At 48.1% G+C, this 13,787-nt stretch overlaps 1 protein-coding gene across 6 annotated transcripts in view; it reads right to left on the reverse strand.

The window, feature by feature from the left end:
• The window catches only part of haus3 (HAUS augmin-like complex, subunit 3), a 52,530-nt gene that overhangs the window by 34,121 nt on the left and 4,622 nt on the right, over positions 1-13,787 (reverse strand). The gene's annotated exons all lie outside the window — the stretch shown is intronic.

Below are 13,787 nucleotides of genomic sequence, written 5' to 3' on the forward strand. Positions count from 1 at the left end.
AAAACAACCACCCAACTATTCTAATCCCATTTCCCATAGCTTTGGGATCGCAAGTGCACATCAAAATACTTCTTAAATGCAGGCAGCAAGTTCCACACTCCCACCACTCTCTTGGTAAAAAGGTTTTTCCTCACATCCTTCAAAACCTCCTGCCCCTTATCAATGTCCCGTGGACATTGATCACTTGACCAAGGACTCTCTCTATGCCACTCATAATGTTATACATCTCTATCATGTCCCCCCTCAGTCTCCTCTGCTCCAAGGAAAACAGTTCAAGTCGATTCAATCTCTCTTAACTAAAACTCCCTAGACTAGGCACCATTCTGTTAAATCCCTTCTGCACACTTTCCAGTGATATATCCCTTCTGCAGGGTAGCACAGTGGATAGCACTGTGGCTTCACAGCGCAGAGGATCGATTCCCGGCTTGGGTCACTGTCTGTGCGGAGTCTGCACACTCTCCCCGTGTCTGCGTGGGTTTCCTCCTGTTTCGTCCCACAAGTCCCAAAAGACTTGCTTGTTAGGGGAATTGGACAATGAATTCTCCCTCAGTGTACTCGAACAGGCACTGGAGTGTGGCGACTTGGGGATTTTCACAGTAACTTTGTTGCAGTGTTGATGTAAGCCTACTTGTGACACTAATAAAGATTATTCTTATGAGGGGAGGTTCGATAAACTCGTATATATAAATGATTTGGAAGAAAATGTAACTGGTCTGATTAGTAAGTCTGCAGACAACACAAAGGATGGTGGAATTGCGGATAGCGATGAGGACTGTCAGAGGATACTGCAGGATTTAGATTGTTCGGAGAGATGGCAGATGGAGCTCAATCGGGACAAATGTGAGGTAATGCATTTTGGAAGGTCTAATGCAGGGAGGGAATATACAGTGAATAATAGAACCCTCAGGAGTATTGAAAGTCAGAGAGATCTAGGTGTACAGGTCCACAGGTCACTGAAAGGGGCAACACAGGTAGAGAAGGTAGTCAAGGCATACGGCATGAATCTGGTCAACATCGCTCACCTCAAGAAGGTATTCCAGATAATTCATGAACATGGTCCCCAGCTCAACAGGGTCAAGTGTTCATTTGGTCAATCGGATATTAAGTTCCTGAGTGACCACATCCCGCTTCCTTGGGATGGTCAACTTCCTCGGGAAATTCATTCCCAATATGGCATTCCACACCACAGCCTTCCGCCATCTCGTCAAGAAGTCGACGGAATACCAGTGGCTGCCCACGCATGAAGAGGAATGGCGTGAGCAGCCCCGGTTCTAGCGTTCTTCGACCCAACCAAGGAAACCAAGATATTGACTGATGCAAGCCAGGACGGCATTGGGGCAGTGCTCCTTCAGCGAGATGACTCCTCGTCCTGGGCTCCAGTGGCGTATGCCTCCAGGGTCAAGACGCCCACTGAGCAACGGTACGCTCAGATTGAGAAGGAGTGTCTGGGCCTCCTGACAGGGATAGTCAAGTTTCACGACTACGTTTACGGCCTGCCAAAATTCATGGTAGAAATGGACCACAGGCGTCTAGTCCATATAATCCAGAAGGATTTAAATGACATGACATCTCGGTTACAGCGAATTCTTAAGATACGCCGCTACGACTTCGAACTTGTCTACACGCCAGGCAAAGAGCTGATAATTGCAGATGCCCTATCCAGGTCCATTACCACACCGTGTGAACAAAGTGACTTAATCTGCCACATAGAAGCGCAAGTGCAGTTGTGTGCCACCAACCTTCCGGCCTCTGACGAACGGGTGGTCCAAATTCGTGAGGAGACGGCCATGGATCCTCTGCTGCAGCGCGTGATGCAGCACCTTACCAATGGCTGGCAGAAGGGACAATGTCCCCAGTTCTATAACGTAAAAGACGACCTGACGGTGGTGGAGGGAATCCTTCTGAAACTCAACAGGATTGTAATTCCTCAGAGCATGCGGGCTATGGTGCTGGGCCAACTCCATGAGGGTCACCTTGGGGTCGAGAAACGCCGACGCAGGGCTCGGGAGGCGGTCTATTGGCATGGCATCAGCCAGGACATTGTCGACAGTCCTCAACTGCCCTACCTGTCAGAAGTTTCAACCAGCTCAACCCAAGGAAACGCTGCAACAGCACGAGATCGTGACCTCTCTGTGGTCCAAAGTAGGTGTAGACCTTTTCCACGCCAAGGGGCGTGACTACGTACTCCTGGTCGACTACTTCTCCAGTTACCCAGGAGTGGTGAAACTGTCCGACCTCACGTCAAAGGCGATAATCAAAGCCTGCAAAGAAACGTTCGCCAGGCATGGGATTCCGCTCACGGTAATGAGGGACAACGGTCCTTGCTTTTGCAGCCAGGAATGGTCTGATTTTGCACAGTCCTACAAATTCCGTCACGTAATCTCCAGTCCCCACTACCCGCAGTCAAACGGGAAGGCCGAGAAAAGGGTCCATATTGTAAAGCGGTTGCTGTGCAAAGCTGCAAACGCAGGCTCCGACTTCAACCTTGCGATGCTGGCATACAGGGCAACCCCACTGTCCACTGGGTTGTCACCAGCGCAGATGCTCATGAATCGCACTCTGAGGACCACAGTTCCAGCCATCCATGTTCCAGACCTTGACCACCTCACGGTCTTACAGAAAATGCAGCAGTCACGGGCCCAACAGAAGGCCAAATCAGATGCTCATGCCACGGATCTACCCTAGCTGGCCCCAACTGATCAAGTTTGTGTCCAGTTGCCTGAGGGCGGCTGGTCAGCCACAGCTGTTGTGATCAAACAAGCGGCCCCACGATCGTTCCTTGTCCGCATGGCTGATGGCTCTCTGCTACAGCGCAACAGGCGGGCACTGCAAAGAGTTCCACGCCTGCTACCTGACCGAAGTGCCCCGCCACCTATGATGCTTCCTCCGGACGTACCCTACCACGAGGCCGCCGATCTACCAGCAGTCCTGCCGGCCCATGCGACCACCGCGATGGCAGCGATCCCGCCTAACCACGTGCAGGCAGCTCCTGATCGACCTCTATAAAGCCAGAGGGCACTAGGTTTCCCGCTCTCTCGGGGCCCAGCCACTGAGACAGTCAGAGTCCACAGGCGAGCGAGTAAGTCTGGTCAGGCTACTACAAGGTCTCCAGTCAGTTCAGTATAGTGTCGACCCACAGCTGAATATGTATATCAGTTCCATCGTTGAATAAAACAGTGTTGGATCTTCTCCAGCGTTAGACGTCTGTTTCTAGCTTACCTGCATCGAGTGCAGTCCACGTCGAACCTACCTGCCTAACACATCAGAGGGCATTAGCTATGAGGAGCGTTTGAATAAACTCGGTTTGTTCTCACTGGAACGACGGAGGTTGACGGACGACCTGATAGAGGTCTACAAAATTAGGAGGGGCATAGACAGAGTGGATAGTCAGAGGCTTTTCCCCTGGGTAGAGGGGTCAATTACTAGGGGGGCATAGGTTTAAGGTGCGAGGGGCAAGGTTTAGAGTAGATGTACGATGCAAGTTTTTTTTTTTTTTACACAGAGGGTAGTGGGTATCTGGATCTCGCTGCCAGAGGAGGTGGTGGAAGCAGGGACGATAGTGACATTTAAGGAGCATCTTGACAAATACATGAATAGGATGGGAATAGAGGGATATGGACCCAGGAAGTGTAGAAGATTATAGTTTAGTCGGGCAGCTTGGTCGGCACGGGCTTGGAGGGCCGAAGGACCTGTTCCTGTGCTGTACTTTTCTTTCTTTGTCCCTCAGATTCTCGGTGCTTCCCAGAGTCCTGCCATTAATCATGTATTCCCTTGCCTTGTTTGTCCTGCCTAAGTGCATCACCTCACGCTTATCCACATTAAATTGCATTTTTCAGCCCATCTGGCCAGCCCGTCAATATCCTCCTGTAATTGAAGGCTATCCTCCTCACTATTTACCACCCCACCAATTTTCGTATCATCCACAGAACTTACTGATCAACCCTCCTACATTGTGGTTTATATAAATGATTTAGAAACCAAACAGCAAGGGCCCCAACATTGATCCCGACGGACCCAATGGACAAGCTTCCAGTCAAAGAACAAAGAAATATACAGCACAGGAACAGGCCCTTCGGCCCTCCAAGCCTGTGCCGACCATGCTGCCCGACTAAACTACAAGCTTCTACACTTCCTGGGTCCGTATCCCTCTATTCCCATTCTATTCATGTATTTGTCAAGATGCCCCTTAAATGTCACCATCGTCCCTGCTTCCACCACCTCCTCCGGTAGAGAGTTCCAGACACCCACTACCCTCTGTGTAAAAGACTTGCCTCGTACATCTACTCTAAACCTTGCCCCTCTCACCTTAAACCTATGCCCCCTAGTAATTGACCCCTCTACCCTGGGGAAAAGCCTCTGAATATCCACTCTGTCTATGCCCTTCATAATTTTGTAGACCTTTATCAGGTCGCCCCTCAACCTCCTTCGTTCCAGTGAGAACAAACCGAGTTTATTCAACCGCTCCTCATAGCTAATGCCCTCCATACCAGGCAACATTCTGGTAAATCTCTTCTGCACCCTCTCTAAAGCCTCCACATCCTTCTGGTAGTGTGGCGACCAGAATTGAACACTAAACTCCAAGTGTGGCCTAACTAAGGTTCTATACAGCTGCAAAAGTCAGGTCATACCACCTTCAAAAAGCTTGTATACATACATCCCTGGGTCTCTCTGATCCTGCATCCCCTTTAAAAATTGTTCCATTTGGAATTGCCTTGCCTGGTTCTTTCAACATCAAAATACTCGTTCTTTCTACATCATAACAATACATAAATATAAAATAGCTTATTGTCAAAATTCGGCTTCAATGAAGTTACTGTGAAAAGCCCCTAGTTGCCACATTCCGGCGCCTGTTCAGGGAGGCCGGTACGGGAATTGAACCCACGCTGGTGGCATTGTTGTGCATTACAAGCCAGCTGTTTAGCCCACTGTGCTAAACCAGTCCCAAAATACATCAGTTCAAACTTAATTTCAGCTACCCATTTCGCAAATCTGTATTCTGAAGTTCTGTTAATATTCTCTGTTGTTTGCTACATTTTATCTGCAGTACAGGCCTCTGTAGCACACTATTGCTCACATCTTTCAGTTTGATGAAAGAAACATTCACTATTGTCCTGCTTCCTATTCTTAACAAATTTATACTCACACCGCCACAGTCTTCTTAATTCCATGGGCTTTAACGTCACTAACAAGTACTTAAGAAACCTTTTGAAAGTCCATATACACACACAACTGCACAACCTATTAAGCCCAGTTCCTTCATACAACACACGTTTAGCAAATTTTGACTGGGGAAGAAAAAAAGCCAGCCCAACAATCATCTTTCAGTCTTTGGACTTAACATGGAGTTCAACAACTTCAGACCTGAACTCTTTCCTCTATGTTGATCACTTCTGCACCCCTTTGAATCCAATTTCCTTGTCCCAACATTCCCCCACCAAAGTAGTAGCATCTTTCGAACCCAAGGGTTCTAAAGACTGAATGAACGATTCTTTAAAAGAGACGAGGAGGAATTTCTTCAGCCAGAGGGTGATGAATCTGTGGAATTCACTTCCACCCTAACGCCGTAGAAGGAGGCCAAGTCACGGAGTATCTTTAAGATAGAGATAGATAGATTCTTGATTCATCAGGGGTTTATGGGGAGAAGGCAGGAGAATGGGGATGAGAAACATATCAGCCATGATTGAATGGCGGAGCACTCGATGGGCCAAATGGACTAATTCTGCTCCTCTGTCTATGGTCTCTGTCTTGTGCCCAAAACAAGAGAGCTTTGTCCAATCTCTCCTGCTCCCACCTATCCCTGACCTACTTTGCTCCACTCTATTAAAAAAACAATATATCCATCACATTTCTCCTTTAGCTCTGAAGAGACATATGGAGTGGAGATGCCAACGTTGGACTGGTGTGAGCACAATAAGAAGTCTTCCAACACCAGGTTAAAGTCCAACAGGTTTCTTTCAAATCACTCAGAGCACTGCTCCTTCCTCAGGTGAATGAAGAGGTATGTTCCAGAAACATGTATATAGAGAAAGTGCAAGACAATGCTTTGAATGCGAGCATTTGCAGGTAATTAAGTCTTTACAGATCCAGAGATAGGGGTAACCCAGGTTAAAGAGGTGTGAATGGTCTCAAGCTAGGACAGTTGGAAGCATTTTGCAAGGCCAAGGCCAGATGGTGGGGGATGAATGTAATGCGACATGAATCCAAGGTCCCGGTTGAGGCCATACTCATTGTATGCGGAACTTAGCTATAAGTTTCTGCTTGGCGATTTTGAGTTGTCACGCGTCCTGAAGGTCGCCTTGGAGAACGTTTACCTGGAGGTCAGAGGCTGAATGCCCTTGACTGCTGAAGTTCCCCGACTGGAAGGGAACATTCCTTTCTGGCGATTATTGCCCAATGTCCGTTCATCCATTGTCGAGGCGTCTGAGCATAGAACATACAGTGCAGAATGAGGCCATTCGGCCCATCGAGTCTGCACCTACCCACTTAAGCCCTCACTTCCACCCTACCGCCGTAACCCAATAACCCCTCCTTACCTTTTTGGTCACTACGGGAAATTGTTAATGGCCAATCCACCAAACCTGCACGTCTGGACTGTGGGAGGAAACCGGAGCAACCGGAGAAAACCCACGCAGACACGGGGAGAACGTGCAGACTCCGCACAGACAGTGGCGCAGCGGGGAATCGAACCTGGGATCCTGGTGCTGTGAAGCCACAGTGCTATCCACTTGTGCTACCGTGCTGCCCCTTAATCTGCATGGTCTCTCCAATGTACCACCCTTCAGGACATCCTTTCCTGCAGTGCATGAGGTAGACAACGTTGGCAGAGTCGCACAAGTATGTACCGCGTACCTGGTGGGTGGTGTTCTCACGTGTAATGGTGGTAATGGTCGATGATCAGACACGTCTTGCAGAGATTGCCATGGCAGGGTTGTGTGGTGTCGTGGTCGCTGTTCTGAAGGCTAGGTAGATTGCTGCAAACAATGGTTTGTTTGAGGTTGCGCGGTTGTTTGAAGGCAAGTAGTGGGTGGGTGGGGGTGACCTTGGCAAGATGTTCATCTTCATCGATGACATGTTGAAGGCTGCAAAGAAAATGTCGTAGTTTCTCCACTCCGGGAAAGTACTGGACGACGAAGGGTACTCTGTCGGTTGTGTCCCATGTTTGTCTTCAGATTAGGTCGGTTCAGTTTTTTGCTGTGGCGCATTGGAACTGTCAATCGATGAGTCGAGCGCTATATCCCGTTCTTACGAGGGCATCTTTCAGCGTCTGTAGATGTCTGTTACGCTCCTCCTCGTCTGAGCTGATTCTGTGTATATGGAGGGCTTGTCCATAGGGGATAGTGGAGCCATCTAAGATGGCCACCTGCAAAGGAACATGGAAATTATGGCCAACCCAGGACTCAGACAGATACACAGCCTATGTGTATCTAAAACACAGGTAACCAGACCTGATCGATTCACCCGCTCGTTTGCATTTAATGGCCCATTTTCCCAGGACTGCACAGTGCCAGTCACCCTGAAGTTAAGTACAGGTTATTGTAGCTGATAGGTGTAGTTAAACTCATAGTAGATATTGTGTTTGCATGTCGAGGTAACTCTTGTGTAGGTAAATAAACCATCTTTTGAACTAACTAACTGGTTGCGTGGTCATTTGATCGATATCACTCCGAGAGAACCCACAAACTTTGAATCCGATTGCGAGAAAGAGAAAGAACCACAAGTGCAAGTCCCATATCGACCAAATAACTGAATTTCGGAAGTGTGTACTAACCCGCATGCGTACCTAACAGGAAGTGTAAGGTAAACTCGTTAGAATTGTGTACGACTATCGAGGGATTGTGAACCGGAGAATAGCTTGAGCCATACCCGCTGTTCAAATCGCTCCCTTATTCCCCTGTCCCAAATTAAAAGTAGAGCAAGAGATAAGAGAAGTAATGGCCATTAAAGCAATGGAAAGATTGATGAATCCATAGGAACCCGAGATGGCAGCGACCAAAGAGCAGAGCAATGCCCCATATGGGAGGAAGAGTAAAGGAAATACTTAAAGGGGGAAGGATGGCCTCTTTGGTCGAATTTTTGCACTAATGAGTCAGGTCCAGGAAAAATGGGACAGACATGGTGGGAGAACCTAAGCGAGGTCCTCAAGAAAAATGTAGGGAAAGTCAGAAAGCCGATGGCAATAGTGTCCCGTTTGGCATAGTTGCGAGGCAGAGGTCGTCATGAAGACGCTCCGTAGGCAGTTAATTGAGGAGGAAGAAAAGAACGAGGGAAACACTAACGAAAGCGAGAAGATAATTGAGCAACTCCGGGAACAGCTAAGTATAAGGATGTGGAGGCTTTAGAGGGTGCACAAGAGGTTTACCAGAATGTTGTCTGGTATGGAGGACATTAGCTGTGAGGAGCGGTTGAATAAACTCGGTTTGTTCTCACTGGAACGACGGAGGTTGAGGGGCGACCTGATAGAGGTCTACAAAATTATGAGGGGCATAGACAGAGTGGATAGTCAGAGGCTTTTCCCCAGGGTAGAGGGGTCAATTACTAGGGGGCATAGGTTTAAGGTGCGAGGGGCAAGGTTTAGAGTAGATGTACGAGGCAAGTTTTTTTTTTTTTTTTTTTTTTTTTTTTTTTTTACACAGAGGGTAGTGGGTGCCTGGAACTCGCTACCGGAGGTGGTGGTGGAAGCAGGGATGATAGTGACATTTAAGGGGCATCTTGACAAATACATGAATATGATGGGAATAGACGGATACGGACCCAGGAAGTGTAGAAGCTTGTAGTATAGTCAGGCAGCATGGTCGGCACGGGCTTGGCGGGCCGAAGGGCCTGTTCCTGTGCTGTACATTTCTTTGTTCTTGGTTGTTCTAAGTAAATGACCGATGTAAAACGCATACATCAATCTCGTCTAGTTCACCTTAGTAGCTTCCAGACCCAGTACGATAAAGCCTACCAAGATACACAGCGCGCAGTCCTGGTAAGAGAGGAAACAGAACAACTGGTCGCCCAGCTAACTAGCAAATGCACAGATTTAAAAGCAGCTTTGAGAGCACTCCACAACTCCACCAAGGAACAGAGGCAGAGTACCGTTGACCATGCTAAATGCCGACAGAAGATAGAGAAGTTACAGTCGCTACTCTCAGTACAGAATGGCTTCAGGTACACTATCGGGCAGGATTTAGATGGGGGAACGCTCAAAAATATGTAGAGGACACGGGAAATCAAAATCAAACTCCCCACGCCCCAGAAAGGAAAGCACCCGCAGTACCGACTGCACAGGCAGCACACACCCCCCACTCACAACTCAACCCCCATGAATCTGGTTACCACACAACGCAGGTCATCGGATCAGGAGGAGCCTGATATCGTTTACACACCCCCATTATCCATAACCCAAATAAGAGAATCTTGCACAAAAATTAGTCCATTCCAGCCCACCGCAGACCCGCACAGCCTCTTTGAGGAGGTGCACCAACAAAAAGTTATGTATGGCCAAGATGAGACAGAGGAACATAGAACATACAGTGCAGAAGGCCATTCGGCCCATCGAGTCTGCACCGACCCACTTAATCCCTCACTTCCACCCCATCCCTGTAAACCAATCACCCCTCCTAACCTTTTTGGTCACTAAGGGCAATTTATCATGGCCAACCCACCTAACCTGCACGTCCTTGGACTGTGGGAGGAAACCGGAGCACCCGGAGGAAACCCACGCAGACACGGGGAGAACGTGCAGACTCCGCACACAATGACCCAGCGGGGAATCGAACCTGGGACCCTGGCGCTGTGAAGCCAATAGTTATGAGTCAGTCCGTAAGGTCAGCTTTGCCAGAATCCCAAAATGTAGCAGGAGGAACCCTACAGGAAATGAAAACAGCCATACTAGATGCCATAGGGTATAACAAAGGAGATCCAGTCGAGGGTTTAAATCACTGCGTGAAAAAGGAAGAACATCCGACCGCGTTTGCTGGTCATTTCTGGATTCATTTCATGACAGTCTACGCACAATTGAACCGCGCACACCTAAATGAGGAGGACACCACTAAATGGTCCCACACCTTAAGTCTCGCATGCCACAGGCGCAGGTCAAAAGGTTTGTGTAAACTACGACCTCGCAAACCATACACACACACACAATGAAGTTTGGGTATTATTGGGTTAGAGCATGGGAACAATCCCTACGCCTACGGACAGATCACCAGTTAGGACTAGCCAGGACCCAGCATGGATAAACGAGGGTAGACACGAGGGACAACACCCCAGAGCACAGGCACCATGAGATTGTTACAATTGTGGCCACATAGGACATTACACCAGCGATCGCCGACAAAACCCCCCGAACCATCAACTATACCAACCACCAAACGCCCCACCCACGAACAATGTTAGGCCCATGCATAATGTTAGCGCTCGTTCAGACGACTTAGCATTTAACCCCACAGATTGACGGTGTTCGGACTCCCCAACTTGGGTCTGTGACACACGCTGGAACAAATCAGGCAGACCAGTAGTTACAGGCACAGTCTGGGGACATAGTCGATTTTCTTTGGGACACGGGAGGATTCCGCACCACTTTGAACTCCTCCACCATGTTTCAACAGGCCAAATGGCCCACCATAGACACCATCACCCTGAGTGGATTCACAGGCCACATACAAGAAGGATATATCACAGCTCCCGTACCCATCCAGATAGGGAACATTAGCACCAAACACCCCGTCGTTTTAGTTGACTTATCCCAAACCGCAGAGCACATTTTAGGCATTGACTTAATGAGCTCCCATAACCTTTTGTTTGATCCAGTAAACAAATGTGTCTGGCGAATGGCTAAAACAGCTAGGGCTATGCTCACAGTAGGGAATTATGAAAACAGGATTTGCTCAGTAAGGTTTAATCTAACTATTGGTTTAATCCGCAAACAATTAGTGCAGACCAGACGATTAGAGGTCCTCATAAAACACCAAGCTTCGTTCACACAACACAAACACGGTTGTGGGAAGATCCCAGGTACAGTGAAGATTTCAGGTCCCGATCCAAAGCCGCAAAAGCAATACGGTTTCCCACAGCAAGCCGAGGGTGAGATTTTGAAGGTTATTAACAGTTTGTTAGACCAAGGAGTTATTCGACCCATAGTGTCCACAAATAATGCCCCATTTTGGCCCGTAAAAAAGACCGATGGTTCATGGCGACTAACGATCGACTACCGAGAACTTAATAAGGTAACCCCTTTAGCAGCCCGCACCGTTGCCACGAGTCCCGCGACCATGCTCAAACAGGGAGTACAAGCAAAGTACTTCACAGTGCTGGACATCAGCAATGGCTTTTGGTCCATCCCGTTAAACAGGGACTGCCAGTATAACGCGTTTACGTTTCAAGGGCAGCAGTACACGTGAACATGCCTCTGACAAGGATTCCATAACTCCCCCTCTATTTTACACCGACAATTGGCCAACGGATTTTCTAAATTTTGCTGACCCGAATGCCTAATACAATATGTGGACGATCTGCTATTGCAAACGGACACAAAAGAGGAACACGTGGCGCACTTATCTGAATGACTAGGCCTACTGCAATCAATCGGATGTAAGGTAAACCCCAAAAAGGGCCAGATTTTAAAAGGAAAAGGTTCTTTATTTAGGCACCATCATCACCCACGAGAAAGAAGAAATTGAGCAAAAACGGATCAAGTCCATCATTAAATTGCCCCTGCCCCAACATGTCACTGCACTCCGGTCATTCCTAGGTTTGGTCGGATATTGCAGAAATTATATAGATAGTTTTGCCACCAAAGCAGCCCCACTCTCAGAGCTCCTTAAAAAGAACGCCACATGGGAATGGTTTCCGCAGCACAGCGACGCCAATGATGATTTAAAACGCACCCTAGGTACAGCCCCCACTTTATAAGTTCCAGACCCAGACTTGCCCTATAGCATAGATGTAGCAACCACCGACCGAACCCTAACAGCAGTGCTCCTGCAAGAACAACACACTTAGGACCCGTAGCCTATGCCTCAAAAGTATTAGACCCCATTGAGCAAGGATTCTCAGACTGCGAACGGCACTTGCTTGCAGTCTTTAGGGCAGTACAGTACTTTGCGTACATCACAGGCCTCAACCCAGTCACGATCTTGACCGAGCACACCCCCACTCAACTATTACCAGATGGTAGATTAAAGGACGGTTCAGTCAGCCAGATCAGAGCAGCCCGCTGGACACTACTGTTACAAGGCAGATGCATTTCGGTAAAACTCACCAAAACCCACACATTTCTGGCCAATAATCTCCAATATGCAGGGACCTCACATGAGTGCCAGATCATAGCAGCCCAACACCACACAGGAGCCTTTATCTCAAAGACACTACACCCACGGGCAAGCAGCAAGACTCAGGATTCCCAAACCACAGGGGATACTTAAACGTAGACGGTTCTTCCACAATCGGAAATGGAGTTAGAATTACTGGTTGTGGAATTTACGTGGAAGACGTGCAGGGACTCCCACTAGAAGAGATCTCTTTAAAATTGCCCGGCCACCTAGGTTCACAAGCAACAGAACTCGCAACCATAGCCTACGTAATTCAGTACCCCGACTCTTTCCCAACTCCCGCAGACATCCACTCGGACAGCCTGTATGTGTGCAACAGTTTAACAGAATTCCTGCCCCTGTGGGAATCTCGAGGTTTTGTTTCAGCCGATGGAAAACCTCCACTCTCTGCCCCATTGTTAAAGCACAATCTCAAGACAGCCTCAGATCGCACATAGGGTATCGTTTAAGTAAGAAGCCATCATCGCTCCTCCCCACCCGGTAATGTAAAGGTAGATGCCTTAGCCAAAGCAGGATCACGCCATGGTCACTTCTGACAGCCACCAGAAAGCGACCAATACACTCAGTCCAGGTTTCCCAGACCAATATTGAGGATCTATCTCAAGCACAAAAAGCAAACAACACCCTCAAACAGGCTTTAGACGACAACTTCCCAGCCCCCTATGATAAATGGAAGGACGCACTGACTGTACAGGACGGAATAGTTTTTTAAAAACTGAATTTATGTGGTCCCCACCGAGGACAGAAACCAGCTCATTTACCAATTTCATGACGGACACGGACATCAGGGGATAGACAATACCATTGCCCATTTAAGACCTTTGTGCTGGTGGCTCGATTTAAAAAGCGAAGTAAACCATTATGTCGAGAATTGCCTTATCTGTGCTCAGAACAATCCCGAAAGTTACTCAAAGAAAACACAATTACGTCACACCCAACCTGTGAATGGCGCTTGGACAAATTTGCAAATCAATTACATTGGCCCCCTTCCCCCTTGCAGAAATGGTTTCAAGTATGTGTTGGTTGTAATAGACACCTTTACTAAATGGTTAGAAGAATATCCCTCACGGACAAACACAGCAAAGGCCACCGGTAAAATTTTGACCCAACAGATACTCACACACTGGGGTCTCCCCCGCAGCATTGAGTCAGACCAAGGTTCCCACTTCACCGGCAGTCATGCAAAATGTTTTAACAATTTTTGGGATCAGGCAGAAATTCCATACAGCATATCACCCCCAATCCAGTGGCATTGTCGAGACAATGAATCGAACTTTAAAAGCGACCATTAGGAAGATGGTGCAACAGGACAATACCACATGGGACACAGTCCTCCCATTTGCTGTCATGTTTATTCGGAACACCATTTCCAGTTCCACAGGTTTCACCCCCCACACTCTCATGACCAGACGGCACATGAAGGGTATTGAATATTTATTAGGCCTTGATCCCCAGAGGGATAAAAGAGGACAT

Source organism: Scyliorhinus torazame, chromosome 9 (genome assembly GCF_047496885.1).
Source record: "Scyliorhinus torazame isolate Kashiwa2021f chromosome 9, sScyTor2.1, whole genome shotgun sequence".
NCBI classification, from domain to species: Eukaryota; Metazoa; Chordata; class Chondrichthyes; order Carcharhiniformes; family Scyliorhinidae; genus Scyliorhinus; species Scyliorhinus torazame.